The 7,500-nt window shown below is 36.1% G+C and overlaps 1 protein-coding gene across 2 annotated transcripts in view; it reads left to right on the top strand.

Annotated features, from left to right (window-relative positions):
- The first annotated feature begins 4,370 nt into the window (after positions 1-4,370).
- The window catches only part of Med (Smad/Smad4 homolog Medea), a 47,758-nt gene continuing 44,628 nt past the window's right edge, over positions 4,371-7,500 (top strand). For both annotated transcript variants that reach the window (XM_027356496.2, XM_070115661.1), the window contains exon 1: positions 4,371-4,962. The gene's annotated coding sequence lies outside the window, so the exon portion shown is untranslated. The remainder of the gene's footprint in view (positions 4,963-7,500) is intronic.

Here is a 7,500-nt window from a genome sequence, read left to right as displayed (position 1 = left end):
GGGGAGGGAGAAGGAATGGGAGGGAGAGGGAGAGAGGTAAAGGATAAGAGAGGGAGAGGGCGTGTGCGTAGAGGGAGAGGTAGAGGATAGGAGAGGGAGAGGGAATGGAAATGGGACGGGTAGGGGAGAGAAGTGAAAGATAGAGGAGAAAAAAGAGAAGGGGAGAGAAGCATAGAGGGAAGGGAATGGAAGAAGACACGGTAGAGGGAAGGGAGGGAGAGAGAGAGGAGGATAGAGGCGAGAGAGAGAGGCAATGGGAGGGACGAGACTGAGGGTGGGGTGGAGGAGAGGGAGACGGGAGGGAGAGGGAGGGGGCAAGGTGGGGCAGAGGGAGAATGAGAATGGTGAAGAAGGCGGGACAGAGAGAGAGTGGGAGATGGAGAGAGAGAGAGAGAGAGAGAGAGAGAGAGAGAGAGAGAAGAGAGAGAGAGAGAGAGAGAGAGAGAGAGAGAGAGAGAGAGAGAGAGAAGACAAAGAAAGAAGATTGATATTCAACAAAGAGAGTGAGAGAAAGGGTGGTCGACAGACAACAATGAGAGACAGAGCAATATTCAGGCAATTGAGAGAGAGAGAGAGAGAGAGAGAGAGAGAGAGAGAGAGAGAGAGAGAGAGAGAGAGAGAGAGAGAGAGAGAGAGAGAGAGAGAGAGAGAGAGAGAGAGAATCCCTAACAGGGCACGGAAACGAATGAAAGGGGGGAAGGGTTAAAATCTAAATTCTAAAAAAATATATATTCACAAATACAACCAACAAGACTAACCTACCCTCGCGCCTCATACAACCGAGAATAGGAAGAAAATGGAGAAGGAGGCAGAACACGCCAAACAAAGGAAAAAAACAAACACACAACCCCAAACGACCTACCCACAAAACAAAAACAAAGAAAAGAAAAAAAAAGAGGAACTACAGCCTCTCTCTCTCTCCACAATCCCACCGGCAGAGGAAGGAAGGGGGGGAAATCTGTATTGGGGAAGAGACATGTTGCCGCATAAAAAGGATCGTGAAAATCGCTCCCAACTCGAAAGGCATTTCCGGTTGCCTACTAACCCTTTGGTGAACTTGAATTCCTCGCCTCGCTTGGTCGGCTATCGGTTATCTTATTTTTTTCTCGATTTATTTAGGCCTCTCCTTCTTCTTCTTCATTTTTTTCTCTCTCGATTTAAATGTCATTAGATTCGGATGAGTAATGCTTAGTTCATAAAATGGTGCTTTGGCGAACCTCAATTGTTCTTTCCTTTTCAAATGGTAAAGGGCTTTTTCCTCCTATTCTCTCTTCTTTTCCTTCTCTTCCTCCTCCTCCTCCGTCTCCTTCATCATCTTCATCTTCCTGTTCTTTCCTTCTGCTCTCGTCTTCCCTCCATCTTATTTTCTCCTTGGAATGGTAATGTGTAGTTCACAAAATGGTGTCTCTTTCCTCCACATTTTCTCCTCCATCTATTTTATTTCCCTTTCTTTCTCTTTGAACGCTTAATGAACGGAATAATACCTTGAATCAGTGATAAGAATATTATGTAAAAAGTACTATGTCATGAATTATTTTTATAGAAGCACAAACCAAGAAGAAAACGAAGTACAAATCAAAACGGAACAGAAAGGAGAAACAGTAGAAATATAAACTCAAAAACTTGAACAGGGAAATAAACTTGAAAATAATAATAATAAAATCTAAAAAATGTTTTGATTTGCCATACACACAGACACACAGACCAAATGAAGTATATTAAAACTATTAACTTATTATAAAAAGAATACACTAAAAAGATAAAACTACGCCTTAAATCACAATTATATATATATACACATATGAATATATATATATATATATATATATATATATATATATATATATATATATATATATATATATATATATATATATATATATATAAACGCCGGATCGTCTTTTTAATCTTTCATAATAGAGAAATGTAACTAAACAAAAGAGCATAATGGTTGAGATATAAAAAATATTAGACCATTCATTAACAAAGAGTAGGTGATAAAATAAACACTAAAACACATGTAGAAACTAATACAAACTTAAGAAAAGGACCCAGTTATCAAGAAAAGAGCTAGAGAGAAAGAGGGAGAGAGAGAGAGAGAGAGAGAGAGAGAGAGAGAGAGAGAGAGAGAGAGAGAGAGAGAGAGAGAGAGAGAGAGAGAGAGAGAGAGAGAGAGAGAGAAAGAGAGAGAGAGAGTAAGTAAGAAAGAGAGAAAGAAAGAGCGAAAGGGAGCACGTTCGTCATATTCTTAATCTTCATAAAAAAATACATCAAAGCACAAACATGTCTCACAAAATGATCTTCAACCCAAGCTTAAAAAGATATTAAAACACCCAAAAGAAGAATAAAAAAGAGAGGAATTTTTAAGAGAAAACATGAAACTCAACAACATGGTCGTCACTTTCTCAACCACCATTGAATAAATCACCAACAGCCATCACAAAATCTAAAACGAAAAAGAAAAAACGATAAAAAATCGAAATAAAAACGCTCGTGAATCTGAAACACCTCTGAATAAACCATAAAAATCTTAAGCCTAAAATAAAACATATAATAAATAAGGAAGGAAAAAAAATTAACACGTCACACACACACACACACGCACACAAACACACACACACACACAAACACACACACACACACACACACACACATACACACACACACACACACACACACACACACACACACACACACACACACACACACACACCTTAGCAGACTCCACTCTTTAAAAAATCCTACATCTAAAACAAATGAAAAAAAATCTTGATAAAGAGAAAACACAAGAAAATAGAAAGCAACAGAAGAAAGATATTGAAAAACAAACACACAAACGGGCAGCGCGATCGTCACCTCATGTACTGTGAAAAAAAAAATAATAGTCAAAGAAAAAAAGAGAGAAAACAATATATCCATTCGTAGGCCTCAACACACATAGAATAAAAAGAGATTTACTAAAAATCTAGAAAAATAACAAAATACCCATGAGGTATCATAAAGGGAACATCAGGACGAAGAGAGAAATAGAAAAATAATAATAAAAAAAAACAGAAAGAAAAGAGATTGAAAGCACACACACACACACACACATACACACACACACACACACACACACATACACACACACACACACACACACACACACACACACACACACACTAACACACACACAATATATATATATATATATATATATATATATATATATATATATATATATATATATATATCGTAGGCCTCAGCAGTGCAATTATCACATTCTTAACGACAATAATACAAACAATAAAAAAATAAAGAGATAAATAAAACTAAGGCAAAATATTCCTTCGAAATAAAAAAGAAATGATGTAGACAAAGACAGAAAAGAGGAGAGCAAAAGAACAAGAAAAGGGATTAAAAAATACCTCAGCAGCGCGTTTGTCATATTCTCAAACACCATTTAAAAAAACTAAAAGCCCTAACAAAATACTCCATGAAAAAGAATATCAGGGAAGAAATTAGTTTAAAAAAAGTGAAAAGAACAAAAGAAATAAAAATATGAGCCGTGGGTCTCCACAGCGCGATCGCCATCAGTGAATAAAACAAATATCTAAAAATCCAAATCTACAACAAAATACCCGATGAAATAACAAATACAAAAGTCCAAAAAGAAATAATAGAAAAAGAAAACACCCTTCCCCCACCCACGATGGCCTCCTCTCAGCAACCCCATTATCCCATTATCAATGACTAATATGTACACAGCATCCCAAAATATATAACTATATCAAAATGCCCCACGAAATACATAAATAAATAAAACTTCCAAGACAAACAGAAAAATATAAAAAAAGGAAGAAAAAGAATGCCCCCACACGAGCCTCAGCAGCGCAATCGTCACATTCTTAACAACCAACAATGGAAAAAATATATATATAAACCTAGAACAAAACACCGTGACAAAAAACTTATTCCTACAAACAGAAAAATGAGAAATAGAATGAAAGGAACCCCCCACGAGCCGATGTCCTCTGCAGCGCGATCGTCACATGCAACAGCAATATCTAAAAACCAAGCAAACAGAAAACTATAACTACAACAAAATACCCGATAAAACAACAAAAGAGAAAACACCAAACCAACAGAAAGAGAATAAAAGAAGAAAATAATACATCCCTCCCCTACAAGGAGCTTCCTCAAGCAGGGCGATCATCCCCTCCCCAACCACCATATATACACAACTAAAAAAAAAAAAAAGAAAAAAAAACTACACCCAAACACCCCCAACACCACCCAAGAACAAACACCAAACCCAACAAAAAGAGGAGAAAAAGAATCAAGAACCCCCCTCGCCCCCTCCCCCCAGGAGCCGAGGACCTCAGCACCGCGATCGTCACTTGGCCGAGCTTTGTTTTGCCTCCTACCTCTCCTCCTTCACACTGGAATTACGAAATCCAAAAAACCGTCCATTCTCTCGCCCAGTCGAAGCAGCGGCGGTGGAGCGAGTGCCGGGACCTTCCTCTGTGCTCGGGGAGAGGGTGAACCAGTGAGAAATACCGTGACAAGGACCACAGGAGAGGGGAGAGAGAGAGAGGAAGGAGTGAGAGAAAGAGGGAGGAGAGAGAGAGGAAAAGAGGGAGGGAGTGTAGGGCGAGAAAGAGTGAGAGAAAGAGAGAGAGAGAGAGAAAGAGAAGGGGGGTAGTTGTATTTGATAATCTTCGTCTCTCTATACTCCTTTTCGTCGTGTGTGTGGGAGAGAGAGAGAAAGAGAGGAAGGAGTGAGAGAAAGAGGGAAGAGAGACAGCAGGACGTCATTCCGGGAAACACAATGCTTATGTGAAGCAGAGGAAGAAACGTCTTGATCTCCCTTAATTACCCCCAAGATGAAGATGATAAGCCCTAATAACAACAGCAACAAGGGATAATAATAAGGGACAATCCCTCGAAGGAATCTCGACTCAGGACCCGACTGAGGCCAAGGTGAGGACTCGCTTTTTCTCAGATTGCTAGGATAACTTTATCTTATTCTAATTGTTTCATAAAATAATTGCCTTTCATTAATATTTGGTTCGTGTTAATTTTTTTTCTGGATGGCACGGGGAGAACATGTTGTCTTGGGGTAACGATTGCCAATTCTAATTGTTGTTTTTGCAAAGTATTTTTTGTCCTTTATTTTTTTTCGTATTTTTTGTTCGGAGACAAACAAAATTCTGGACTCGCAACAGTTAGGATTGTGGCCTCTTATTCCGATTGTAGTTTTGATGTGTACATACGCTGTTGTGACAGTTTCCGTATTATTATTTTTTTGAGGCAAAGGCAAGGAAGCTCAGTTTCTTCTATGACTTACGAGGCCTTTTGGCAAACGTTTTTACATTTGTCTTGTCCTTTTTATTTATTATTCTTTTGATGTTGAATCCAGGCAAAAGGATTTTATATATTTCTTAGAATCTTCAAAGTGATTTTATTTATTTATTGAATGTTGAAGGTGATGTAGTAGGTTATTTCATTTAAATATTATTTTTTGGATATTGTTCTTAGGGCTCTTAAGGAATGATAATTTCTCTTTTAACTTGTCGGTATTTATCAAATGTATGAATTTTTAGGGGGGATGTATGTTATGAATCGTGGATTATCTAGGCTTTCTCTGCTCTTTCGTTAAAGTTTCATCTTCCTGTCCTTTTTGTTGATAAGTTTTTTTGCATTTAGTTGTGTTTTGAGTTCAAGTTATGGAAGCTCATCTACTTTAAGGACTAAGATATTTCCCTATTTGGTGAGTATTTTGTTGTGTTTTTATTTTTGGGTTTGTTTGTTATTGTTTGGAGTGCTGATGCTAATTTTCTTTTTTGTTTTGGTTAGGCTCTATTGATGTTTTGGTAGAATTACAATTGCGGATATAATTGTAGCACAAGGAAAACAGTACCCAGAAATGATAGATTAATGAGTTTTGGTACCTTTTCTCCAATGATATTGAAAATAGTCAGTGTATAAATAAACTCAAGTGAGAGAAACAGTCTAGCAATCACTATGGCATACACACCTACTCTACTCTGGCAAAAGCCACTTATTTTCTGGTCAGATAAAACTTGGTTCCATTTTTGGGAATACTAGGGAAGTCTGTAATGAGAAATGAGAGTATGGTCAGAAGATGCTGGGACTGTTCTCATAATTATATTGAATACGCACTATTCAAATCCACGAGAAACTGTAGTTTGTGGGAGGAGGCCTTTGATCTCAACCCCAACCTGGCAATGGTGCAATGGCGAGTAATCCTCACAATGTTGACTCCACTACATGTTCTCTGTCTGGTTACCTTGTTTCTCAGTTAAAAGGCAGGGAGATTAAGTTCTGTCTAGTCAGATATATATATATATATATATATATATATATATAAATATATATATATATATATATAATATATATATATAATATATATAAATATATGAATATATGTATATATATATGTATATGTATATATATATATAAATATGTGAATATATATATATATATATATAAATATATATATATATATAATATATATATATATATATATATATATATATATATATAAATATATATATATATATATATATATGGATATTTTGTTGGTCTTTGCTTATGCTTCAGTAGGTGTGGAAGCTCTTGCTTGCTTGATACTCAGGTGGTTTCTAAACATTTTCACCATTTTTAATCTTCATTTTTTAAAGAGTTCAATACTGTATTTTTCTCTTTTTAACAAGAATGTCATGGAAGAAAAAAAAATTGCCAGTTAATTCTTTTTATTGCTTATGATGTACTTGAATTATTTGATAGGAAAATAATTTGTAAAGGCTCTCTTGTTTCCCAATGTTTTATTTTTTATAGCTAAGAAAATCATTGGAAAAAGAATATGAAAAGGAAATTTCCCTTTATCAGCCATGAATGACAGAGATCATATATTTTGTGAGGAATGTAATTGATATGAGGTAATCTAATGATAATGAATTTTAAAGACACGTAATTCTTGCAAGAAGTCATGAAGAAACAATGCAAATAAATGTATTTATAACAAAACTGTGAATGATTCTAATTTTAGAAATGCTTTGATAGCTAATTTTGATAATGGATGAGTTTACTATGTACATGCGTCTCAAACTAATAGGTATAATGAGCATGAATATGATGGAATTTGTTAGAAAATTTATATTCATTTGTGTATGTTTTTCATTTGCAGAAGTGCATATATATGCACATATAGCCGATAATGTATTGACACGTTGCCAAAAGCTGCACTTTTTTATATATATAACAGTTAAACTTAATAGTACGTAGATTCAGTGAGAAAATTTGCAGAACAGTGATGGGTGTCTCACTACAGATTTAGAAGGAACATGGCTGTCGGCTGTCTCATATACTTGTATTCTTGGCTTACACTCTAATTGGTTTTGCCTGGTGTGTGTGCCTCACCCGTATTTCAGGTGGGAGGCAGTTGCTGCAATAGCTACCATCTGAAAATTGGGGTGTTTTCACTCGGAGGTACCT

Source organism: Penaeus vannamei, chromosome 37, assembly GCF_042767895.1.
Source record: "Penaeus vannamei isolate JL-2024 chromosome 37, ASM4276789v1, whole genome shotgun sequence".
NCBI classification, from domain to species: Eukaryota; Metazoa; Arthropoda; class Malacostraca; order Decapoda; family Penaeidae; genus Penaeus; species Penaeus vannamei.
The sequence above is the reverse complement of the archived record's forward strand: the minus strand, read 5'-3'. Positions and strand labels throughout refer to the sequence as shown.